Source organism: Chlamydotis macqueenii, chromosome 2, assembly GCF_036417535.1.
Source record: "Chlamydotis macqueenii isolate bChlMac1 chromosome 2, bChlMac1.mat, whole genome shotgun sequence".
Taxonomy (NCBI): domain Eukaryota; kingdom Metazoa; phylum Chordata; class Aves; order Otidiformes; family Otididae; genus Chlamydotis; species Chlamydotis macqueenii.
This window is the reverse complement of record NC_141557.1, coordinates 120,854,968-120,881,958: the sequence shown is the minus strand read 5'-3', so window position 1 is coordinate 120,881,958 and position 26,991 is coordinate 120,854,968. Positions and strand designations below refer to the sequence as shown.

Genomic DNA, 26,991 nt, shown 5'->3' with positions numbered 1-26,991 from the left:
TATCAGCTGTTTTGAAAGGATCAATATATCACAACAAATGTTCCCCTTTCAGCCTTTCAAAGGAAGTCTTCTTTATCAGTGTGATTTTTTTTTTCCCCCAAGAAGAGCAGATGAGGAGGCTCTTGTAAAAAGGGAAGATAAAAAAAAAAGTACAATTCTTAACACTGGAAAATGCATACTTAGTATCTGTCTAGAAATTTGAAAGGATACTTTGATCATTCTTGCCAATTACATACCTGTTAGAGGCAAGTATATTTACATATTTAATATTCAGCTAATCTCCAAAAGTTTCTTTGATCAAATAGACATGCCATTTATCCTCAAACACTGTGCCAAAATCTCATCTCTAGATAGCCTAATGTGTGAAGTGATGAATTTGTTTTCAAGTCTCTTACAGAATGCCTTCCATTTTTCACTGCAGATTAAAACACCTACCCTTTTAACAAGTGTATTGCCTCTCCTGAGCATTATCTTTAAATATAAAAGAAATCATACCAGAATGGTTCCCTTAGGGTTTTGCCTTTTGACATTTCTCTACTTAAAAAACTTCTGAGAAGGCAAACTAATAGCATTATGCTTGCAGACACAATCCTTTTCTAAATGAACAGAAATGTCTACATATTTCTCCTTCCCATCTTTGACACATTCTAGACACAGATCCTGAATGACCTTCACTAAGTCCCCGGAGCAGTGGACTTAGAAGCTTGACTAGCCCTAGAACTGCAAGTTCTGAGTTAGGGCTTCCGTGCTCATTCCAAATGGAAAGATTACTTAGTAAGCTTGCAGGAAAAAAACTACATAAGTTCTGACAGAAGTCAGTCCAGCAACAGTTGTTTTGCAACAGAATCTGGACTCAGGTCTATTATGTTAGACATGACAAATCCCAATAAAAAGTTCCGTATTATTGTGATTAAATTGTGTTCTTACAGAATGCTTCCAAGCAATGTCTAAGCTTGTAATTCTTTTCTTCTTCTTCTGTACCAAGCTTTCTCTTAAATCTCTTCAAAATACTCTCTCCCAAAATGAAAACCCACCCAAGAGTGTTTTATTCAACAGAGATGCAAACAGCATCACAATTCCTTTATGTGTCTAGAAGGCAGTATTTGCTTTGAACGTCAGACTGGGTCTTGCAGACCTTTCAAGAATGGTCTATATGTTTACTGAGGAAGTACTAAGTATTCCTCTCCTTACAGTGCCAGGCATTCTAACAATAGAGCATTAAAATCTCTGGCAAAGTAAGGCATAGAGTCTGATAACTAAAATGCAGTATATCTGGAGTCACTGTCAGCAAAGCACTCCTTGTTTACAGTCCTAAAATTGAAGTACATTGATATAGCCTCTCAGAAAAAAAAAAAAAACAAACAAAAAACACTGTTAGAGATGCAGTAAGATTTTATTTTCAAGTCCTACCAGAATTACTCTAATATTTTTGCAGAATACTCCTTAGTGTTGTCACTTTGGGGAGCTAGCATATGAGGCTCTGTATGCAGGCAGCTCTGGTCTTAACACACCACAGTAGGCTGGGGTCCACCCATCAGCAGTGTGCTTCGCAGCAGCGCTCAGGACTTGAGGGAGTAACCGATTTTGTAGAATTGTTTTCACGGTGTGAGATGCAACTGTACTGACTTATTTAAGCATGGACCGCAGAGCTCACTGACCTGTAAGATGCAAAATAGACAATGAAAATATTATGAGAAACATTTAATTACAGAAAAAAAATGTTCTTTCATATAATGTAGCAACCTTTTCATCCTCAGCTATCACAAAAATATTTTGGAGGTTGTAAAGCATTTTTTTCTTACCAATGATTAGATCAGTAAACAGTAGAACTTACTACAATGATTAAATAGCCTTCAGCGAGAAGGTTTTTTAGGGTTCTCTTTCCAAATCACTAGATCTTGGTTTTTTTTCCTTTAGTCAGAAGATTCTTTTTCTTTGCAAAAATGTTTTTTTTCTACCTGGGACAAATTTGTAGAAACAGATTTACTGAGAAGAATTCTGACACTTTCCTGGCAACTGGCAGTGATGCCTGATGAAAGTAGCTAAATTTTGCTGTAGAAGAAATTTGCAAAAACTCATGAAAACAGCTTTTGAACTCCTCCAAATGTCACCTCCCTAAAGACAAATCTAAATAGAAATGTAAGCATCATGATTTTTTAGTCACTTCAGGAACCCTATTTGGTATACTGCCTATATATTTTAATATTAAAGTTGTTGTGTTTTTTTTTTTTTCCACAGAAAAAAACACTGACAATCAGTGTTGATTCTGGTTCCAAAATCTGGTAAGATCTATAAAAGAATGAAAAAAAAAAAGGGCAGGTATCCCTGTTTTGCCCAACTCCCCATAATCAGACACAAGCAAGTAAAAGAAGGTCCAAAGAAAAGCGAAGAGCTCTGTCTCTGCATGTCATGAATTACAGATCACTCTCCTTCATCTTGTAAAAAATGTAAGGTTTGCAGTACAAAAGCTACCAGAGGACATCACCAGTCTTTTGGGCTCCTTACAGCACCAGGAAACTTGTCATGCTTAGAGGAACCCAGCAGTAGTACAAGCTGACCGTTTCTCCTATATAACGTCATTTTGTATTTTGTTTTGGTGAGCGCTCCAGTCATGGAAAGAAAGTCCACAAAATTTGCATCCAACAAAGCAGCATGACAGGGACTTTAAACCGCATATACCTGACAAAACTCATCGTCAGTGCGATGCTTTTTAAATCCCCTGTCTTGATAGTTCATCTCCTAAACGAACTTTAAAAGCCTCTCATTTAAATTCTTCATGGTATAACCTGTTAAAAGGTGCCTCAGATGACAACTTAATAAAGGCTGATCTTGTGAAAACAGAACAGAACAAGATGACAAGAAATGAGAGTACTATTTTTGGTTTTCCTTATTTTTTCTAGTTCTGAGAAATTTGTTTAACCTTGCTGTGCCTTCATTGTATGCTCTACAAAATGAGGATAATGATACATGTCTATTCTACAGAGATCCAGGAAGATAATTATCTTTACATTGAAAAGCTATGGGAATGAAAAGTATCATTACTTCACTGTTATTTAATTGTATTAAAAATTGTCCTTCAACTTCCATTAAAGCCTTTGGTATTAAGTATAACAAGAGTGGCCAGAATGCCATAGTCTTTTATTTTCTCTTTGGGTAAAGTTGTTTACTTATATGAATTGATTTGCAGATCCAAGTCCTTTTAGAGAAAGGACTTCCTCTTCTGTTTGAAGGAGGAAGAATCTCTATCAAATTCCTATCACCAGTTTAGTTTAGGTTCTTCCCAGCCATTTTGTCATGTTTCAGGTCTGTGAGCTTTTGAGTTTGGCTAGCATTACAATGCCGCTTTAGTGAAGAAAAATAATTTAAAAATAAGCTAAAGAAATCAATCTCTTTGGTGTTAACGTCCCAGAAGGGAAGAGAACAACAATAGGATCCTGACTAAACAAAAATATCTCTGCAGCTTTTTAATAAACTTCTCTCAATACAGTGCTGACATAAATAAGGTGTTTCAGAGAATTTTTTGTTAAATATGAATTTTACTTTAAGACAGATCCAAGGTCCTACTGAAAATCAGTAACAATTAGGAGTAGTGCAACATACCTCCCTCCTTCCTTTGCACTAACCAACGACTGTGCTTCTGAAAGTAACTCTTGCAAAATCAGAAGAGTTATCAGCAGAAAGATTACTACATCAATATCATAAGGTCAGAACCTATTTGATCTGTTAAAAGGGAGCATTGTGATAGCTGAGCTACACAGGTGTGATGCAGTAATAAACCCATATAATGACATACCCTGTTCCCAAAGAATTTGCACTCTATTATTAGGCAGAGAAAATAATGAAGATGACCTTTGCACCTTTGGGTGTTACTGACCCTCTGTGACCATTGGAAGGAAAAAAAAAAGTGTGCAAGAATAACCCTAATAATATTTAGAGGGTCCTTAAATAATAACCATCAAGGAAGAAGTTTACCAGAGTTAATTTTATTTTTATATATACACACACACACACACATATATGTATGTATATATTTAATAAGTTTTTATGGCTTCAGATAAAATGTAGGTACTGAGTAAGTTAGTTTGAAATTTTGAAAACTGGTTATAGCAGGTCAGCTTTACATCATAGCACGCTGAAATGTTTATACCTTATCTCACTAAAAAGGCAACTGGCATTATTTGAACATTGCGTCTTTGCCTTTCTGTGTTTCCACATCTCTTCCTTTCTGTGAAATTAAGAGCATATTTCATCCTATAACTATAAATGTCTTCAGACATTACAGTCTCCTGCATCTCTAAGTCACAAATCAAGTACTTATTACAGTCTGGACTCTCAGTATCTGATTGTGTTTTGATTCCCAAGTTCTGATTGCAATGAATGGTGTCGCTCTTCTGCAACAGTTAAATTAGTTTTAAAAAGCCACACGAACACTACAACCATATATTTAGTTTGTTTCTGTTGCAGAAAACTGATTAGACTGTAATAAAATAAATTAATTCTAATGTTTGAAGGCGGTAAGTGAAAGAATTAAATGAAGGTTTTGTAAGATTTCTCTTACATTTAATCACCAGAATAAAGAAGAGCTACTGTTATCTTCTGAAATGATCCTTCCTGGCTGCAGGGTAGAAAGTCAGAACAAAAAAAAAAGGCAATACATTGACTTTATTAACGTCAGTGATAGTAAAGATAGTACCAAATGAAAGGCCATGAAAAAAGCCTCAGGGTCACTTGTCTTGATGAACTTGCAACAGCAGTATACCCACATTACACAAGGAATTGCAGCTACCCTGACAGTCAAGATCTAAAGGGCCCAAAGGTTCTAAGAAAGAAACATCACAGAAATTTTTAAGGATCTGGGATAAAGTTGGAGTGAATGATGTCAAAAGCTGCTTCTGTGGTTGTAACAGAAAATAAAAAATCCTAAACTAGAATCCAATAAAGTGTGCCATTTGTAAAATTATTTAGAACAGCTCTTAGATGTATATGATGCATCTTTATAAAAGGCTTTCTAAAATCTGTTTCTAGTGAATTATTCCAGAAAATAAAGATCCTTCTACCCTTTCTTCTTCACAGTTGAAGTTCAGGAAATTCCTTTTTCTTTTATGTTCCTAAATACTCTTCTAAAGATTCTGGCAACTTTTGTAAAGTGGAAGACTATCATAAAATATATGAAGAGCAAGAGCTACGCAGTAGCCTTCATATATGTATTTTTCAAATGTTAAAAGATGTGTATGAACTAAGTGGAGTGTGCTTAAATAGCTTTAGTTGTGCCGGGTTTTTTTTTGTTTTGTACATCTATTTTTTACATATCTGTGTACTTTTACCCTTAATACAGGCATATATGAAGAAAGCCCATGAACCCAGTTGGATATCAAATGATTGAAATTGTCATACAAGTTTTAGCTACATGCTTACTTACATACTGTGCAGTTTCTAGTGGCTTCTACTGCCCTAGAGATTTGAAACCATTTGGATGCTATTCTATTTGTAGCTCTTAATCACTAACTTTGTGTTCGTTATGAATTCAGTTTGCTATTACATGCCAAAAATACAAGTGGCTTCATTCAGGTGAATTAAAATACATTGAGAAAAAGTATTGTTACCTTCTTATAGAAAGTTCTTGAGCTTCATTTCCCATTCTGCAGCACAAGCCTTCTTTGTAGTGAACAAGAGTGTTCTATCAGCAGGGCTCTGCAATTACCAACTGCTTTAAACCAAAGTGAGATTTAAGAGTAAACTTTGTCCATTAATCTAATTCGATGCTGGCACAATCTAGATATGCATGTTTACCTGCCACAGATAGATTTACCTGTAATCTACAGTATGGTTTGAATTCTATTTTTTCAATTGGAAATGGTTACATAAAGCACTGAAACACCTAAAAATTAGCTAGATATGGACTTGAGAAACAAGAAAGCCAATAGAAATAATTACTGAGCATTCGCTGATATTAACACATTGTTGCCTATGCACTTTAAAACATTTTCACGAGTGCAGACTCTAACTGATTATATCCCAGAAAATGTAAAAAAGTAGAGCAATTCAGTTAAATACAGTTCCTTCTTTGGAGGAGGAAAAAGAGGTTTGTATTATCCTTGCATTTTTGCCTGCTTCAGTAGCAGAGTACTAAGTTATACAGAGGCAAACTTAGCATATAAAATAAATAATTGTATTCTTTAATATACTGAGATTTCAATTGTTCCAGGATCAGATTCTGCTGTTGCTGTAATGTATATCATAATGTCTATCTCAGAATCCACTGAAGACTTTCTTAACACTGGAAAACTTAACATATACAGAAGAAGAAATGCCATGTAGGTATACCCTCATGCTTGCATGTAGTCCCATTGATTTCAAGCTGTTATTTTACTTGAGAAGTTGCGGACTTTAGCAGAGTAATTTTCACACTATAAAAAAATCAATCAAATAAATCTTCCTCTATCATACCTGGGTTTTCTTCAGTGGAGTTTTTTCTTTTCACGTAATTGTATGAAAAATTAGAGAGAGATTGAATAAAACAGTTAAAGACATTCATTCCCTATGAAGATTTATAGTTGTTTTATGGACAAATATTTGATTATTTAGTACTTTTTATTTCTTAAGAACTGCCAAGAATCAGGGTGAAACAATCTCTGACATGATTTAAAGGACAGAGACTTAGACACTTATTCAAACCTCCTTGACTACAAAATGCTCAGTCCTGTAGTTGCACACAAAAATTAGTTAGCTTTAAGAAGATCTTCCACTGTTACCAATACGCAGTAAGGGGAAAACACTGGCCTTTGGCATTTACTCAAGGCTTAACACAAGCACTGGTCTGCTTACTTGTCCTTGTCTTGCACATTAAGATATATGCATTCAGCCAAATGAAACAAATGAGAAAGATCACAAACCTACTTCTTATCACAACAATTAGCCACATAATTTCTACAAGAGACGTAATACCTACCTATAGACACTTGAAACAAACAGAAGTTTTTTAACTTGGCATACCTTAAACATGATTAATCAGTAAAATCTTAATCTGGTTATTATACCCTGCACTCATGTATTCACTGCAAAGTCTGGCCTGACAAGTTATGTCATGAAAGAGCTCCATTTGGTCTTGATCAGTTGAAAAGCTCAGTGTCAGGGCTGAGTGCACCAAGGGGCTGCAATGGCCCTGATGAGCCCTGCCTGGGACCTCCACTCACAACCCCTGCCCACAGCCCCAGAAGATCCATTTAGCCTCAGGTTGCTCTATGCTGTAGGTATACCTATCATCCCCACCCCTGCATTGTTGTTCTGATTTCCTGGATTCACCTTAGATCTGGCTTGTTGCCTTGCTTTTGCCTTATGATCCCTGCACTGTTCATAGCATCTGTTGCTGTTGCCACCCTGCTTTGCCTGTCCAGCTCAGGTGCTATTAGACTGTGCCCTGGCAATGAGGGCACTGCTCATCCTATGCTGTGGCTGCTCTCAGCTCCTGGTTCACCTTTAACCTTAGAGCCCATCTCTTGCTGCTCCTTGGTACTCAATGGCCACTATTCCTGTAAAAAGTGAATCTCTCTTAGAAGTGAGGCACCTGAAAGCACTCAGCACATCATGCAAATAGGTATGTATGGATGAGCCCAAGTCTGTCTTTCTGTTCCTTCTTTAGGCACTCTTGCTTTGCAGAACCTTTCCGAAATGTGCTAGTGATGCTTCCTCCACGATGCAGACACTAGGGTCTAGCTGTGCTTCAACCTATATGACTTTGTACAAGAATAGCTGAAGGCAGAAAATACCTTGCAGTTGGTGCTAGCAGAAACAGCTGCAGAAGTGGCCAAAGAGAGATTTGTGTAGTCAAAAAGAAAAAAAAAAAAAAAGTTAAAATCTTGAGCTTTGTTTTGCACTATTCTCATTAGCTATTTTCTGCAACTTTCTGGAACTTTTCAGGTCTTATGTCATACCCTTTCCTGTCATACCCTTTTTCTTCTCTCTCCTTTGTTTCCTGCCTTGTCCTTTTATCCATCTTCTTTCCTTCACTCTTCACTTAATCTTCTCCTAACTACCTTTATATGCCATAGTTGTGACACTAATCCAATGGTTGCTACTGACATATAGTTCACTCATACGTGTATTGTTCCCCATATCCATATTCAATTAATTAATTACAATGGCAGTATATTACCTAGCTAACCTCTCATAATTTTTACCTTTCTCACCATTGTTCTAAGAGCCAGAGGAATAAATAGGGAAGAATATTCAGGACATTTAATTTCTTCTACTATATACCTAAAGGTGTGGTGTACAACCCCAGATGAGGGATTCTAGGAAAGCACTCTAATTAACTGATTGAGAACATTTCTATTACAGAGACTCTTTACATCTCTCCTAACAATCTAGTTTCACAGAACTTACTAAATAATGTGCTCCTCAGACACAGTTATGAAGTTTCACTTTTGTTGCCCCAGCCATCTGCCAAATTCCAAAGACCTGACAATAGTCAACTGCATCATCCAAAAAGCAAAAACAAGCAAAAAAAAAAAAAAAAAGGTGTAAAACCTCTGCCAAATCTGGAGAAAAATATCAACTGCTTTTTTTTGGAAAGCATTAAGGGTTTGGAGGAGGCTGAGAGAAAAGATTATGTTATGTTAGAAGACCTTTAAAAAGCAAGTTGCATGCTGAATATTAAGCACAAATATTTGGTAAGTCTGTTGGATGTAATGTATTTTTTCTCTGTTTCTCACAAAAAAATACTTAAAATGTAGAATACTATATCCTATGAACTTAAAAATAGCAGGTTAATTTTAATGATCTCTATACAAGAAATGATTGTTTCCTTGTCCTTTTGGTAGCCTGTTGCTAAAGAACAGTTTTATACAGTCCAAAAGAAGACTAAATTATTGTCTATAATAACTCAATCCTGTTGATCAAGAGATTTAAATTCTCTTAGGGAAAAAAAAAACATATAAAGTTAACCTTCTCATTTTGTCAAAATATTAAAATGTGTTAGAACTGAAACTAGAGACATTTGGATTTTTGACATACTTACAACATGCAGATAGCTTTCCGCATCTTTCTACTTGAAGATAAAAGCAGCACGCAAGAAATAGGTACCTAATAGATTGTTACTCTAAGTAGATAGTTGGCCTTAAAAGCCTCTGAAACTACTGCACACAGGCCAGATGACTACCAGTAAGAGGACCAATGATAGTGTATTATCAGCCCATATACAGAATAGAGGCTCTGCAAGTTAAATATTAATTCATATAAATTAAATTACATACTGTTCCATGTTTGATTAACAAAATCGGGCAAAACTACAGGCAAATTCCTCACATTTCTTGATTTCAGAATATTTTTTTTTGCTATTACTTAGGATACAAAATACAGTAACTAACTTTTAACATGACTCACTCAAGGGAAGCTCATAGACTGTTTGGCTTCAAACTATTAATCATGGTGGCATATAATTTTTCTCAGTTTGAAGGACTGTGTTGTTTCTAAAAAAAAAGCATTATAAATTTAGCAAAACACCCTATTGATTTAAGCAAAGGATGACATAAAGAATCTGTTGTTGACTCACTGTCAGTTACAGCCAGAGACAAATCAACATATTTCCATGGAGAATGTCTCGTGCTTGCATTTAACAATCAATGAGTAGGACAGAGGTGATAATATATGACACTTTCTGCTGACATATTCATTTTGTACCCTAATATACCTCTGAAACAAGTTACAAATGTTTGAAAGCAGAAACACACAGGGAAGACATTTCTTTTCCCATCGTGGGTCATGTTAAAAAAAAAAAAAAAAAAAATGAAAGTAGGTATCCATAACCTTTTGAAAGAGAAGAATGGCTTAATATACTATATTTGTAAAATATCATTACAGATTAAGAGGTTACTTCTATACATGAAACCTAAAAGTCTTGGTACCAAATTCTAAAAGATTTTTTTAACATTCGATTGCGTGACTAGATTTTATTTTATAGTATGTCAACTGTTATCTAGATGTGATCAGTCTGTTATGTTTGTGAACATCATTTGGTCATACACTTACCAGTGACTACAGGCCACTGGAACCCTTCCGCTGCTAGGTTCTCAAGTTTCTTCGTAACATACAAAGGCACGAGGAGTAAATTGGAAAAGTCATCTGGAGGTGGCCAGACAGCTGTTCGTAAGAGACACATCCTTGAGACCAATGTTTATAGCCACAGATTGCATTTAATTTCATTTCAGTAATTTTAATCTTTAAGTAAAAATACATGTACTTTTTTTTTAGCATGTGCTTTCAATGTTTTAAAATATGAACTGAGCATAACTTATGTCCTGACAGCTAAAATAATACTTCTGGCTCTCTGCCATCCTTTGCCTGCAGCCAGGAGCACTCCCAACATGACTGCTCCAGGGGCTTAAGAGTGCTAACACCGCCCTAGCAGAAAATTTCATAGCAAGGGAAAAAAAACCTCCTGCAGCCTCCTAAGACGATGTATGCAGGTATACCACTTTTGCTAATTATCACTGCTACTCCTGCTTACTCAGGGCAACAAAAGAAGACATTTCTCCTACTGCTGTATCACATTTCCTCTCATAACGCAGGTAAGACTTGTGATCACTTAAATGGAGGATGCGAGCTGGGACGCACCGACAGATTCCTTGTGTGCCAAATAAACATATGTGACTCAAACCCCAACACAATATATTTGGAACCGATTCTGTGTGCCTCAAAGGAGCACGACCGTGATCCACAACATGTGTAACACTTCAACTGCTTAACACAATTCATCTCTGAGAAGAGTGTATTTCAGAATCTACAGCAATGAAAACACCTATTCCTAAAAATTACAAATGCCTTAGCAAGGTTACAGTATCAACTGCCTCTCTGAAGGGGGTGGGAGAGGGACCCAGTGTGCAGTTCTGAAAGAAAAGTGGCAAGTAAATCTTAAACACCAGTAGGAATACTCTGTGACGTAACCTGGCACATAGACATGGCCTGCAGTAAATGATTATTTATTCCTTTTAAAGATGCCCTTTTCAATCAACTGGCCCTGGAGCTTTTGGGAGACGTTACTCTATGTAAAGCTTGATCAGCATACAGCTGCTTTTATCTAAGACAGTTATGCTGGGGTTGTTTATCAAAACAGCAGATTAACAAGGCCAAAGATGCAGAGACACTAGAGCTTGTGTGTGTAGATCTTACCAGTCTTACAGGTGAAATCTGTCAAGTCTCACCTGTCAAAACACCACCACACAAATGTGACTAAACTACTTCCAGAGCCAGGCCACACCTGAAAGCAGTGCAGCTGCATTCTGCTTTCAGAGGTCCACATCAACAGCCTACGGAGCCAATTTGATGTCTTGCTACTCATCAGAACTGGAGGTTGGAACGCGATACACGACTGTGGAGTCAGACTAGTCCATTGCAGCTTAACTATGAGGGGGCTGGTGCTGTATGTGCAACTGAATGGACTCAGCTTGGGTTTGGCACTCTGTGGGGGCTGATCCAGTTACCTTCCTGCAAAATTGAGCGCTGCTTACTGTAGATCTTTGGAAATGGCATGATGGCTGCTGGGATAGAGATGAAAGCCACAAAAGGTACACTTCATGTCTGGGAGCAAAGAATGCAAAATTAAAACATTTTAAAAGTATGACAGGCAGGCCAAACATTAAGGGTAAGAGAAACTGCCTTCCAGCAGTTATTTCATTACTCTTCGCTTTGCATTACTCATAATTTTCTCAGAAGTACAGTATTTTTTGGTCTGAGACAAGAGATTAGGCCTGCAAGACAGGAGAAAGCCACTGCAGCACTTTTCCATTTCAGAGCCCTCTTCCTGACATGGACTATGCCAATGACAACATATGATATGGTGTGAAGTACGTGCTCGCTGTATCCAGCTGCCAGAAGTGATATCTACTGTAGGGAGGACAGTATCTGAAAACTGTAACCACTACTTATGTAGCACATGCTTTTTGTGTTCTGCACCTGTAAAACTGACCAATCAAAGCTCATCAAGAAAGAAAATCCACCAAAAATAAAGGAAAAGAAAAAAGGCAATGCAAAGAAAAATTAAGAAGACAGAGCTCAACGCATATGCTGTATGAAGGCAAGATTATCAGGAAGATATCATGAGAAGATTCACTATGATTCACTGAAAACAGACATAGTGAATCGACTGTAATTTTAAAATGCTTGATAATTAAAGATTAAACAAAAGAATAGAATGAGATTAGATTGAAGTAAGGAAGATTACATATATTATATATATAATATATATAGATCATATATATTATATATATAAGACTGTGACAACTAGAGAAAAAGTTAGTTATGTAATAGGAATGAGAAACATGATGTATACACACTCACCAGTAGTTCTAAGTTTTAAATATAAATTAAAAGTATGTAAGTGTTCAGTGTAGTTTTCAGTATGAAGAGACTGTTTGTTAAATTTTATGTAACAGAAGAAAATCAGCAGCTTCTGATCTCCCTATCAGTCTAAACATTGGACTAAGAATAATCAGAACACAATGGATTCTTCTCATCCTTCTTATGGCTGCTCTTGGTGAAACTCTTTGTCCAGTTCTCCAGCTGAAGTTCGTCAGCTCCAAGATTTTTAGTTTCTAATGACTGTGCTACATTGGCCAAGTATTGTCCCTCTGATGAGGATAATAAAAGAAAACAGAAACAGCAACTACCACTAACTCTGAAAACTCTGGGTCCTACCATTTTCTTGAGGACAACTTTTTTTTCCTGCTTCATTGGTATAGCGGAAGATCACGGATATTTTCAGAAAAGAAAAATACGTGAGGAAAAAAACCACTAAATATGCAAGAATTGGCAACATTACATCTTTCACTATTTTTTTATTTAGTTGAACCACTAGCAGCTGGAATTATTTGCTGGATTAGGGAGTAATAATCTTCACATTTCTCAGACTTATTTTAAAAAGGACTTTCAATTTTTGTCTTAGCCTTTTGTCTGTCTATGATGTAATATCAAGTACTACTTACCCAGATCTTTGTATCATCCCACTCAAGCCAATTCATCTGAATATATATAGAAGGTCTGTCCTTTAAATATAAATTTAACCTTAGCTTTATGGATCAGGTTATCTATTTACATTTCCACAGCAGTTTTATTGTAACATATTCTATATTCATTCATCTCTATTTTATTACTCTGTTTAGGTATACTTTTACATGGGTTTTCTGAACTAGATGCAGACTATATCTTGTTTTATTTTTTAATTTAATTTTATGGCCTTCAAAAAGCATCAGTTGAAAAACTCAGGCAGAAGTAATTTCCAATAAAGAAGGCATTCTGATTGTTTAAATCCCAGGGTCATCATCAATTACTACTTAATTTTTTTTCTCAAGCTGACTGAACCTCTATACAGCTAGATACTAGTTACAACAAATGTACCTGAAGAAGTTAAGTGCTGACATTCAGAACAGTTACTCGGATGTTTGTCAGTAAGAAAAACAAATGGCAGGTAACTCACAGAGCAGTAACTACCCATAATTAAAACAGCAACATTAGGATTTGTTTCTATGTCTTTGCACACTGTGTCTTTTTCACTCATCTAACATGAACGCCAAGGCAAAAAAAAATGAAAGACAGATGAAAAATTACCAGAAAAATCTAGTTTCATTAACTACAGAAAAGAGTAGAATCAGAAAACAATCATTGATTCAAAATTATAGTAAGTTATGAATATTTTCTAAAAAGTTGTGTCAACATTCAAATGAATGCACCACAATGTGAACTAACCAGTTAGAAATACAGTTGAAGTGTAAGTCTCTCATATCTTTCTCCTGGTATTAGCCTTCAATAGCTAAACAAGTGAGTAAAAAAATCCTTACTTGGTATAGATAACACTTAAGAAATCCAACAAAACATTATGCTCTAATGACTTCATTAAAATTAGACTTCATTGTAGAGCATCAAAAATATTTTTTAACAGTGAGCTAAATTTCCATCATAAACGTTGCAAGTTTAAACTTTATTCACTTACCAAAATTGCATCCCTCTCTATAAATAAATTTTCAAAAAAAATACTTGGTTTATACATATTTCCTATAGCATTTGAAAATATTTTAAAACAGTTATTCAATAACACAGAACATAAAGTTGAAATTGACTTAAATCAAGCCAACTTAAATGCAACTACTCAATATATATATATGACATCAACTTTATTTGGATTAGTTTTCATTACAAATTGCTGTGTATATCTGATTTTCTTTTCAATATGGTAACAGTTACGTTTCCGTACTTAACCTTAATTATCTTTAGTAGCAAATTTCAAATTTAGCTAAAAAATGGCAGTCTTGAATACGTATTTTTCTATTAAGCATCTGAATGCTACAACCTTCACCAGCAGCATAGAATGAAGACAAACTGGAGTCTTCCACCTCATTCAGACTTTATTTGCACGATCGTGAAAAAAACCCAGAGTATTAGAACAAAGTATTGAGAGAAAAAATAATGCTTAAATCTGCAGAGGCAGTAAAAAAAACCCAAACTTTTATAGAATAATGAAGTTTGGGGGGTGCATTAGTCTACACAACCCATTGTTTTATGTGAAAGGATTTTCACTGTGCTTCAATTAAGAACTGCTCTACATGGGTTTTGAATTCAGCTAATTTACAGAGAGCTTTGATGGGTCTGTCATGTAAGACTTAAGCTGAGATATGTTTTTTGAGAATATGAACTTACACTCATAGGAAAAGAAAGGTTGCCCAAATTACACACACCTCAAATTTAAAATAAAATGACAATAAATACCCTTCATATCAAGATGCAGAAGTTAGACACTGCAATAGAAAATATGTATCTTACTTCTGTTTTGACAATGGATGACAGGAGCTAAAGTAGATTTGGAGAATCGTACATGCTCGAGTTGAATTTTCTGCTAGACTTGGATGCTGAAGCTTCTTTTCAGCTCTGAGAGAAGACAGCAGAATGACCTTCCTAACTGAATGTCCATTTCCACTGTAAATGGAAAAAAAAGGTATCGGTTCAAGCATAACATGGCAATTTTCAGGAAAAAAAGCCATCAGAAAATTCTCTTAAAATTGAATGTGCAAAATATGGCCATAACTTTTGTCCTGAGTGAATACTGATGAAGTGAACCTTGTCTGATAGGTAATGAACACGTGTTGGTGACAAATGAGAAGATCTAGGATGTGATGAAAAGAGAGGGAATGAAAAACAGGGAACCTTAATATGTACAATAGACAGACAATTATACACACTTATTCCACCTATCTAAACATTCTTAACAGAAAAAAAATACTAAATACTCAAAGCCTGATAAAATTATTTAAGTGTTCTAAGGGCAAGACATATTTCAACGTAAAAATGGCATTTATGTGTTTCTCCTCTCCTACATCTCTCTCATGCAAGAGGGCGTCAGTTACAGCAGTAACAGTACGGCAATTTGTAGGACTATCTGAATCCCTCAGTACAACTAACAAAAGACAGCGTTATTTCTAAGTCATAGCCTAGCAGAAACTCTCCCCCTTATGTTTACAATTAGCTCCACCTCAGTTGTTGCCACCTACAACCATTGTGTGCCACAGGTATTAAGTAATTCAGCCCCCCAACAGAGTAATATTCACTCCTGGCATCCTACCAGCTACATTTTTTTTGTGCTTCATTTCTCAGGGCTTTTACTTAGAAATCCTGTTCCACCAGTACTCAAACTTTGGCTAAAACTCAAAAATGTATGCCTCTCAGCTGTATTTCGCAAAACTCCCAATGCTTAAATCAATCCAGACTAAATTATCGTTGTAAATGTCACCAAGTTACCTAAATTCCTGGTTTTATTCTAACATCCACTCTAGGTCAGTTTTTCATATCCAGTAGTCTGAAATCCATAAACACTACACGTTTTGCCTGATCATTTGGTGAATATGAGCTTACTGTTCCACAAGTGTGAATATCATCCATTTTCCGATACTGATCTCTGGCATTTCTTGTTTTTTTCCTCAGTGGAAAAGTGATTAGCCAAGCTGCTGCAAGTCCTGACACTTGGGTAGTTTTAATTTTTCAAAACATCAGAAGCAGCCTACCTTCCCCACTGACTCCCCAAATCTCACTTAATTCCTCCAGCCCCCTTCAAAAGCAGGGATGCCTTAGAGACCGCACTTGAGACCAGGGCTCAGAATGACCCAATATTTTTATCACCTCGGGCTCTACCAGCCTGCACCGGGGCCCCAGGCTGTCTCAACCTCCGCTTACTCCTGTCTATTCCCTTCCACAGTACTTTCCTGAATTCCTCTGATCTTTCCTTGGGATCTCTCTTCCTCCCTATAGTTTTCCAAACTATCTGATCTTTCAGAGTATCGGCAACATCAACGCCTGAAGTCCTTCCACTTCAGGACGGAGAGGGCCGGTGCCACTTCTGACTTCCCTTGTCAGAGGCCCTTCAGGGGCGGGATTTGAGGAGATACCACCCCCCAATCCTCCATTCCTCGGAGAAAGAGCAAAAGGCCATGAAATTAGGAGGGCGGGTGAAAGCAGAGCAACTTCGGATGGGCACTTTGCGCATGTTTTACAAACCCGGCCTGAGAAGCTGCCTGTCCTCCCTCGCCCTCCCGCCGTGCTGCGGCCCCTCCTCTCCCCCGCGGCCGGACCTGGCCCCCCGCCCATCCCTCCACTGCGAGAACCCGCTCGTTTTCCTTCCTTCAGCGGCTCACGGGAGACAAGCAGCCGCCTCCCAGGGGCGGCGGGGACACGGGCGGCCTGGTCCGGTGCCAGGACGGGGTTCCTAGCCCGGCGCGGGAGGAGACAGCCCGCCGTTGGGTGCTACCGCGAGGACAACAATCCCCCTGTCCCCAAGCGACTGGTGACGAGCGCCGCGAACGCCGGCTTCCCATTGGCTCTCGGGCTGGCGAAGAGCGACCAATCGCGACTCGAAGCAGAGCTGCCGGCCTTTCCTCCCCCCCCGGCCCCCCCCCCCCCCCCCCCCCCCCGCCTTTTCAGCCGCCCCGTGGCGCGGCGGGGGTTTGGCCGCCCGCGGAGGCGAGGTCACGTGACCTTCTGTTTACATCCTCTCAGCTGTCGGGGTTCCTCCTCCCCTCGCCGCCTCTCGCACCGCAACGAACGGCAGCGATCACCGGCCAACCGCCTCCGACGGGCCGGCCGGGGAAGGGGAACGCCGGCTTTCCCCGCTCCCTCGGCGCTCGCCCCCGCTGTTGTCCGCTCGGGCGACCGGAGCGCTCTCCTGCCCGCCTTCCTCTCGTCAGGCGGGTGTCGCCCGCTGCCGCTGCACAACAACGGGTGAGTATCCCGCGGGGGGCAGAGGGCGCGGGCGGGGCGCGGAGGCCGCCGTCCGACAGCCGGGACGGTGAGTTGCGGCAGGGGGTGGGGGGGGGGGGGGTGGGGGAAGGGAAGCGCGACGCGCCAGCCCCCTGCCCTCCCCTCCCCTTCCTGGGGCTCCGGTTCCCATTGTCCGTTGGCCCGACGCGCGGGCACGCACGCGCGCGCCCTTGTTGCGGGTGGGGGTGGGAGGGGGGGAGCGGTTGTTTTCGCGCAGCCGGGACAGGGCGAGGGTGGGGAGGGACGGGACGGGGGTGTGCGTGCGCCCTCGGCAGCCAGTTGTTCCTCCTCCTGATCCCTCCACCCCCCGCGTCCTTTCGCTGCCTGCGTGATAAATAATCCCTGGCCCAAAGCGGAAAAAAAAAAAAAAAAAAAAGAAAAAGAGGTGAGTGGAGAGGTGGTTGGTGTGGGGGCGGCGGACCCGGGGCAGGTGGGAAGGGACGAGGACGGGGACAAGAGAGAGGGTTCCAGCCCTGCCTTTCGGCGGGGAGACACGACATAGGGAGAAGGTGAGGGCCCCACTCGTCCCCGGCAGCGGCCCTGCCGCCTCCCCGTCACGGCTGGGGTTTTGCCTTTGAGGAAATGCAGTGGGGACGGGAGTTGGTTTTTTTTTTTGTGGTGGTTTTTTTTTTTTTTTTTTTTTTTTTTTTTTTTTGTTCTTTGCTTCCCTGAGTGTTTACAACCTCAGGGTCTTGTGGGGTTTGCGTCTTCTAGGCCGAGGCATTTTAGAGGAGGCAGAAGGGAGCGCGAGACCACATTTTGTCCTGTTTCAGGAAAAAGCCCGTGGGTTGAGGAAGGGTAGAACCTTCTTGGCGGCAGCCCCTGCCCCCCCGCCTGGCCATAAACGCGCGTTTGGTCTCTGTTTACATTGCGGTCTCTGTTTTGGCTGGGAGCAGCGTAAGGGGAGGAGCGGGAACTCGCCGCGGGGCAGCCACCTCCTCCCCGCTCCGCTTGTTGTGTTGTTATCTCTCCCCGGGGTGGGGGGAGGGGGGGAGGCCTCCTGGGGTCACGGCTGCCCTGTAGCTGGGCTGCGGTGAATACCCGAAACCTGCGTGTGCAGGTCTTGCTCCGGCCCCCCCCCCCGTCTTGGCGGTTGTCGGCGGCTCGCCGTGAAGTTGGAGGAAGGGGAAGGGAGGGCGGAGGGGGAAGGAATTTTGGCATTTATTTGATACGCAGTCAGCAGCCTGGGCCTGCCTCGTGCAGCTCTGGCCTCTTTGACAGCAGAAAGGGGGAAAAAAAAAACCAAACTTATTGTGGTGGAGGGGATATTAATTTTTATTGATGGAAGAGGAAGGAAAGCATCTGTAGGGTCTGCATGAGAGCAGAGATGGAAGTACTGAACTGCTTCAGTGTGTGGAGAACGCTCTTGTCCTTGCAGTACTTAGCAGTGCCCACGTAACTACTGTTCTCCTAGTGGGTATTTCTCACGCCTGCCAAGTAAAAGTCAAGTACAGTTGAACTGCAGACTTAAGCAAGGAAGTAAGGTTTCTTCTGATAATGAACAGTAAACTCGAGACACACGCACACAGAAGAGACAGGCAAGGATAGTCACTTCAGTGAATTAAAGATCCCAAATCCCTCTTGACCATTCACACTCTCTACTGCAGAGCATGCTTGTAAGATGCGTAGTGCAAAAAATCTAATGCTTGAAGTTAGCAAATTGTAAGAGTGTATTGTGAGAATGCCTTTGTAACCATAATTCATTATTCTTGCAAACTAATCATATGTGCGGTACTTTCACTCCCCGCCACAGGACCCTTACCTTACTATGGGCGCTGGATAGACCATCTCTGGAAGGAATCAGACTTGGATAAATGGAGCTGTTTTCTGCAGAACTGCCTGATTTGTTGGAAGAGTTTGAAAAATATTTTGAAGGTGTAGGTGGATAAATATGTGAAAGACCTATTGATATTTTAACTGACTTTGGGTGAATAAATATAATGATAGGAATGTAAGAAGTACGTGATTGAGGTCAGAGAGCCACAATGAGGGCTTTGGAGATGGACAGTTAACCAGATGTTCTATTCAACAGTCAGTGTCCCTCAGAAATGCAAGGAAAAACAATTGGATGTTGTTGAGAGGTCTGCAGTGGGGAGAACGTTATGAAATAACAAACAGAAATAAGTATGTCATACTGGACAGCCGAAGGTTATCACTGGGCCTGTTCAGGATTAGATTCCTTCTCTGCATATTCTCCTATCTTCACTCCAGAATTCTTGTAAAAATCTCTCTGCCTCTCCTAATTGGCTTTCTTGCTAGGTTTTGTTCATCCACCCTCAGTCTTCGTGTCGTGACTTGCTGTAGATATTTGACCAGCCAGTTTCAATTTTGCAGTACTCTTACTTATAAATTTATGAAGTCTTGCCATTTTTATAGTCCTAATCTTGGCAGATTGGTGATTTTTATTGCTCAGTCTTCTGTTTGCCTGTCAGTCACTGCCCCAAGCTGCAGCAGCTCCTTTTGAAGAGGCTTCTGCCTAATAGGAGACTAAGAATAGAACCTGACTGCCAGACACGTATTGTTGTTTTCCATGCCTGTGTTGGACCATACCAGAGCAGTCACTTGGCTGTTTTTATGTAAACTTGAAGTGCAGTTGCTTTGAGAATGGTAAGTGTGTGTTCTGAAGCTAAAGGTAGGCTTAAGCATGATACTAGTACCAGTCTGCCAGAAGTCTCTAAAGAGCATGTTGCCTCTTGACTCTTTTTTATTTTTTTTTTTTTCTTTAGGCAAACTTGAAAGGAAACACAGTAACATAGAGATCATAGTTAATAATATGAGGTTCTTTTTCCCAAAGGTGCTCCCAAAACTCAATATAGGCAAGATCATTTTTCCATGCAGTGTTCCGGAAAGGTTTGAGGTCCCCGAAACAGATACATTAAAAGCAATTTTGAATTAGGTAGGCAGTATGGGAATGCTCATCCCAGTCTTCAGTGCATAGTGAGAAACCCCTGAGAATACAGTCATTGTTTCTGGATGAGAAGTGTCTTTACAGGTACCTGTTCTTTTCATTTCCTGCTTTGTTCCCATTTGCAGCAGGAATGTCACAGAGATCTGCTATTTTACCCTGCTGAACTGAAAGTGATGATCTGTAGCTGATCATTAATTAGCTCTCCTTGTAAGAAAAGTGCCTTGAAGTCTACAGCACTTGGCACTCATGAATACAAACACCATTGAATATTATCTCATTTATTTTACCTGCTTAGAATGTAAATTCCTCAAAGCAGAAGTGGGAGGAACGTATGTGCCACCTTGTTTTGCAAAAGAATAATAAGGTATGTGACTGTCCTAAAGGCACTCTAGGAGTCTTCCACGGGGGGTCAGAAGTTTGTCTGCGGGATCTTCTACAGCCAAATAGTGTGGATTTTTTTTGATGGAGAATTGTTTTATATGTGTATTTAATATCTCTGCTTGCAGAAGTGTGGTCACACTGTTCCACTTCTTTCATTTATGGAGTTCTAGGGAGTAAAGTGAAGTAGTTTATATTAAATATTATGGATACAATTACATTAAAACATCAGGGCATAACTACTGTGCTCCAGTTGCATAGGGACTTATTTGTGAACACTGGATTTTAATGAGAGCCTTCATGCCTGCTTAACGCAAGCTCTTAAAGCAGTTGCTGCTGCGATGTGATTTAAGAAAATTGGGCTGGACTTCTGGGCCTTGAAGAAAGGATGGAATTTGTAGCAGCTTAGGATGCTGAATACAGTTTTTTATGGGACTGAAAGATTAGCTGGCTGCCATTCAGAACAGTAGTATTAGTTCTTTCTACATTTTGTCCTGGTACATCGTGCCAAATTTGTGTTTTAGAGTTGGTGTTGCTACTGCAAAGTTGGCAGTGATGTTTGCTAAACCCAAGGAGCCTGAAATCCCGGTGGATGTGTATAGATTCACGTTGAATCTACTTTTGATCAGAAGATTATTGGAAACTTTGAAATAAGAAGTAAAGTAAAAGTAAACTGGAAGTAAAAATGTCCTTGAAAATGACAGCTAGGCCTAAGAAACTTATTTCTGAAAGCAAGTATTGGAAGTTCTGTGTAGAGAGCAACTACGGTGTCCGTCACCTGTGTGTTGTGACTGCAATTGATATGTGACTTATTTTTTTTTCTGAAGAATTTTGAGTCTTTTAAATTGAAGCACAAAAATAGGAAGTTATCCTTCACTGTGAGCAGAAAACATTGATTTAGAAGTCATCATAGAGCATTTTTTGTTTTGTTTTGGTTTTTTTTTTTTTTAAAAAAAAAAAAAAAGACAAAACCCTGAACTCCAAAGCCCTAAAATAGTTCAGAGGTGACATCAGGAGTCACCATGGTAACTCTCAGGCTGCGGATTCTGGTGTGTTCTCAGTGGGGGAGTTCTAGAGTGGAGAGGTGACTGTGGAGCAGGGGGAAAACTTCTCTGGCTAGAAGGCTGTCTTGGGGCAGAAAAAGACTTGGAACCCACTGTTCGGGAAAATGTGTTTAATGAAGGCTAATTTTGGAGCCTTATGCTTTGTTTCGTGTAGTGTTCAGTGAAGAAAGGATGTAAAGATTTTGTTTGTTGCAAGTGCAGAACATTGAGTTCTATGAGTTGCACAGAGTTGGAGACCTAAGATACTGTGAGTGTTGTTAAGGTGATGTAAAATACAGAGGCTTGGAATTTCTCTCAAGTATTGCATTTCACTCCAGATTTTCTCAAAGTAGTGTTTGCTCAGCTGATAGCAGCAAAACAAATGCAGACGTTGGATTTTCAGTGTTTCTAGAATATAAAAGAAGGCAAATGGAATTCATATTTAAAAACTTGTTTGAGAAAACAATCCAGAACTTGCCAACAAAAACTTAAAATGAGGTTTAAAAACAAATAGGCTTAGAGCAAGTGGTTTGATAGCAATGTGGGATGTTTGGAATCCTTCATTAAGGATATTTATATGAAGGTGCTATAGGGCATCTGAGTTGTCGGCATGGAGCTGTTACATATGAGATAGGGTTTACTGAAGGCCTACGTTCTTCTGAAGCTTAAAAAAAAAGATGGCAGGCAAGATAAATCTTAAGTAGAGGTAGCTGAGCAGTTAGAGAAGGGACAGGCTTTGTCTTGGTTGCTAACATGCAGGCTTTGCTGGAGATTGTGTTTATATACACACAGGCACAAAGAATACATGCACAGCCAACCAGTTCTGCGGCAGCGTAGTGACTGTGAACAGGATCTCTGTCCTGAGAGTTTTATAGAACCTGGTGACAACAGACTGCACGTTCGTTTCCGGTTACGAGTCAGAGTTTCTTCAGTTTGTTCTTTGGTCTCTTTTCTTATGAGTATTTTGGCCACTGGTGCCTTAACTTTTATCTGGTTGCTTTTCCAGTCCCAACTGTTGCATTCCTTTCAAAGGATGCATCCCTCAGCTTTGTGTGGTTTGTGTTCTGTCTGGGAGTCTTAAATCACACAACAGCAGCAGCTCTTCTTGCTTATTTGTGGGGAAGCAAGGACAGGATGTGGGCAGAAGAGTTTTCTGCTGTGTTACTTGAGACTAATTATTGCTATATCATAGGCCAAGTAGCCTATAGTTAGCATGGGCACCTAAAATAGCCCTGGAGGTCTGTGTTTAAGCACCTGATTCACATAACGAGTATTAAAAGCTTGCTATTACAACAAAAACTTCTATTTGCATGATTTCTAAATAGATAATGCTTATTAAAGCTGTCAGTAATTATGATTATTTCTTCCTTTTTCTAACAATAGACTTATTCGTCTTAAATGATAGGTGCATGTTTCCAATGGCAAATTAAGCAATCCTGAAAATTGTTTTCAGGATAAATAACAACAACTTTGTGATACTAGATGATGTTCTACCAGGAGACCTCTAACTGTCATTGGAAGACTTCTTGCTTTTTTTATTTTTTTCCAGTTGATATGGAAAATACTTTTATAGATTTAGTGACAGGAAGAGTCAAATCAGAGTTCTTAAACAGTGGGTGTTTTAAGATGTAGTGAAAGGCAGTATGCAGTAGTATAGACACAAAATACGTGTGCTTCTGAATGTGACTATTCAAAGTATGTGCTGTGTATTGGTACTATCCTTCAAGCAAAACAAATAGCATTTGCTGTAATTTCCTGTTGTCTTCAGAAGTGAAAGTGAACTAAATTTCAAAGATAACATCTCAGAGATTACATGTCTTAATTATGTGGTTTTTTAAATGACAGAAAAGCTGCTTTTCCAAAAAGAGGTACCTGCGTCAATGTTTGGCTTCCATAAGTGAAGTAATAAAGTCATCGGAGTTGTTGATGGTAGTAGTCAGCTAGTGAATCACATCCAACAATTGATATGCCTGTGGTGTATCTGTCCCAAATGAAAGGCTTGATTTTCCTATAAATGGTGGTTTTAACATTGAAAGAGGAATTAGGACCATGTGGTTGGGAGAAAATGAGAAGTGGTTACTATTCTGAGAATGTATTTGTGTTATTTTTGTAGCAAATGTTTTCAGTGGATATTCAGGAATTACTATGTGGTTTTCTTGACTTATATTTAAAAGAAAAAGGCAAGTAATACTCTTCAACCCTGTCAGGACCACTGTGCTATAATAATATATCGAAGTTAAAAAGGAGAAGAGTTGCAGCTGCTATTCTGGTAGTCATATTTTTGACACAATTGGTTTTGTTTGATAGGTATGGCTAAAATGTATGGAAGTTAGCATTGCTGGAAGAATGAACTCTGAAGTTCACTAACGGAGATACTTAATTTCAGCAAGCAAAGCAAAAGTTTAATATTTCTACGGTACTAATAATTTCAAGTAATTGAGAATGCTGTGAGTATTTCTATTAGGACATCAGTTTGCCATTGAAGGATTTGATTTCCATCTGAAAATCTTTGCCTGAGACCCATAAAGTTCTTATTTACTCTTACTGTTCGTGGTTGGGATTCTGGCAGGTGGAGTTTTGCTGTCTCTTCTTCTGCTGGGGCATGTGACCCTGCTGTTTATTTGCAAAACTCTTCACTTTACCTTTTTGAGAATGAACAGTGGTTTTGTTTGCATTCAGTGTAGTCACTTGCTGGCTAGTTTCTTAAGCTTTGCTATGTTCTTCCTTCTAGAAACTCTAAATTTGGCATTATTGCAGTCAGGAGGTCAGTGAAACTGGAAGGATGCAGAAAAGTTGAGTTGCTCTGTTTCTTCATGACTTCTGCTGAGCTGACAGTTGCAACATTCTAAATCCCTTAGGGCTTAGTCTCTGCTTATTTACTTCAGTTAATGATGCATTCATTACGACTAAGACACATTACTACCGAGTTTCCTGAGCTTCTGTGATGTTTTCTGGCATAATTCAGTTGTCAGAGAAGTCACTATAGGATTTGACTTGTGCGTTCTGGGATGTTCTGAATAAACGGGAATTGTTCATGATATAACTAAGGCAGGTTATGTGACTGTAGCAGCCTCTTGTGTTACATCTGTAAAATGCACTTCCTTCAGGTGAAAACTGCGTGCTTTGTATGACTGGAAAAAAAACTTGATCGGGTAGCATTGTGGAGCTGAAGATACACTTATGCAATGCAAGTGCACAGCTGCTACATGAGCGATGAAAGAAGGTTCTCAGCTTCCATTTCTTGGTGAAATATTTGTATGAATATCTTTAAGTGGTCACTGAAGCTTTCCCAAATGCTCCAAATTCTTTCAGACCACATCTGCTGCTGTTTGTACTGCAAGTAAGTCATAACTCCGGAGCCATATTTGCAATAGTACTTGACTCATATGTGGGGACAAAGAAAAACAATAGTGCAGAAACATTTTAAATGTAAAAATGTGCTTGTGTATTTTGGTTTTGCTTTTAAAGAAGACCTATAGGGGGTTTTGTTCAAGTATTTCTAGTTCTTAGTTCAGGCATACATGGCCCCAGGTCCAGCCAGTAGTGAGGCTAAGCATGTATTCTCAGTAACACACAAACACATGTATTCAGCATGTACGTGTATAAATGAATAGCTGGCCACATATCAACACAGAAGACACAGCACTAATGCAAGCACAAACAGCACCGATGGCCTTATCCTGTTGCCCTTTCTGGGTTTAGACACTTGTTCTACCCTGAAACCGGCCCTTGGGTATGTGTATTCCCCATTGCCTCTTGCACACACACTGTCATACTCAGCTGCCCTCCTCCAAACATCACAGCTGTTCACAGGTGACCAGTTCCTCTTGTAACCACAGCCCTGGTTTTCCCATGCTTGTTCCTCCCCAGGCCACTTTAATCCTTCGTTTTCCCCACCTTTGGTTCCTCCACTCAACATCCGGTAACAGGACTTGTGCAGTCCTCAGGTGCTTTTCCCCAGCATCCTGTGGTAGACCTGTAAGCAGTCACACCTCTCAGCCTGAAAAGTGTCCTGGAGAGGCACAGTGATGCTGGGAATGTGGGGAGAGCTGATGGTTCTCCTGTGATAGGCCAGGGTGCAGCAGGTACAAGGTATTTAGGTGCGTTTGCTCCTTTGTCTGTGTGCAGAATAGCTTTTTGTTGCATAAACTGACAGTGTTAACTTTGATATGTACTGGCAAGTAATCTGTTTAGTCATTTGCAAGCCCAGTTGACAATTCATGGTGGAAGTTACTGGCTGGCCACAAAGGTAGGAATTAAAGTGAATCTGTTACAAAAGCAATACTTTGAAATGTTACCTCGAAGTAGGGTATTTTAATAGCAACAGGAACAGGGAGAATGCTAGAATGATTGCATGAAACTTTGTGGAACAGGATTTGATAACAGGCTTTGGTAGCTTTACGAATGCTCTAACCTTTTAAATTGTAAAAAAGGAGTTGACCGCCTCCCCCCTCCCCCCCAATGACTTGCATTTGTGTAGAGACTTATTTGGTAGATTTTAAAAATAGATTTAGACATAAGGAAGAAATTCTTTACTATGAGGGTGGTGGGGCGCTGGAACAGGTTGCCCAGAGAAGTTTTGGATGCCCCGTCCGTGGAAGTGTTCAAGGCCCAGTTGGATGGGACTTTGAGCAACCTGGTGTAGTGGAAGGTATCCCTGCCCTTGGCAGCAGGGCTGGAATGAGATGATCTTTAAGGTCCTTCCTAACCAAAACCATTTTATAATTCTGTGATTTAGTTCATGCTTGATTTGTATGTTATGGAAGTTTGGATATATCATTACTTTCCTTTGGTAAGAACCATGAGGCACAATTAATTTCTGTTTTATGTAAAGTAGACATTGGACATTTTAAGAAACAGGGGTTTGTAGATAAGGTCACATTTATGGATTTATGGTATTCCTGGAGGATTTTGGGATTAAAAAAGAAAGTTAGGTGCAAGTAGATACCCATCACTTTCTTTGACAAGATAAAAGTTAACTGTTAGTGTGCATATGTTTTAATAAGCAGGTTACATTTGAAAAAAAAAAATTGAATCCAGTGTGGTGCTTCTGGAAGATTGAATCAGTGAAATAATTTTGTATCATGGTTCTGAGGGGGAGAAGCAGGAAAAAGGAGTAGGCCTTATTCTTCTTCCCTCTTGAGGACTGGAGGCCTGAGTAATAAAGTAACTTCTCAAAACATACTGTTGTTTTGCACTGGACTATTTTAAGAATATAATAAACAGGATCAGGACTTGAATTTTTACAATTTTATTTATTTAGTGTCTTATAAGAAGACTACACATAATAAACACAAGTTGAGGTTCTCAGGCTGTGAAAGTAAACATTCTGATAATACAGTATTAGAAGTTGTTTATGCTGTGATTATT

General features: G+C 39.5%; 1 protein-coding gene and 1 long non-coding RNA gene across 5 annotated transcripts in view; one reads left to right on the top strand and one right to left on the bottom strand.

The window, feature by feature from the left end:
- Positions 1 to 1,372: 1,372 nt before the first annotated feature.
- LOC147601767 (uncharacterized) lies at positions 1,373 to 16,770 on the bottom strand. Its single transcript, XR_015257687.1, has 3 exons — positions 16,671 to 16,770; positions 14,809 to 14,961; positions 1,373 to 1,658 (listed from the first exon to the last, which is right to left on the bottom strand). It is a non-coding gene; the product is annotated as an uncharacterized LOC147601767 (long non-coding RNA).
- A 346-nt stretch (positions 16,771 to 17,116) lies between these two features.
- PCMTD1 (protein-L-isoaspartate (D-aspartate) O-methyltransferase domain containing 1) overlaps positions 17,117 to 26,991 on the top strand; it is a 46,293-nt gene continuing 36,418 nt past the window's right edge. For 2 of the 4 annotated variants that reach the window (XM_086740798.1, XM_086740797.1), the window contains exon 1: positions 17,117 to 17,253. The gene's annotated coding sequence lies outside the window, so the exon portion shown is untranslated. The remainder of the gene's footprint in view (positions 17,254 to 26,991) is intronic. The other 2 variants (XM_086740800.1, XM_086740799.1) reach the window with 2 other exon arrangements.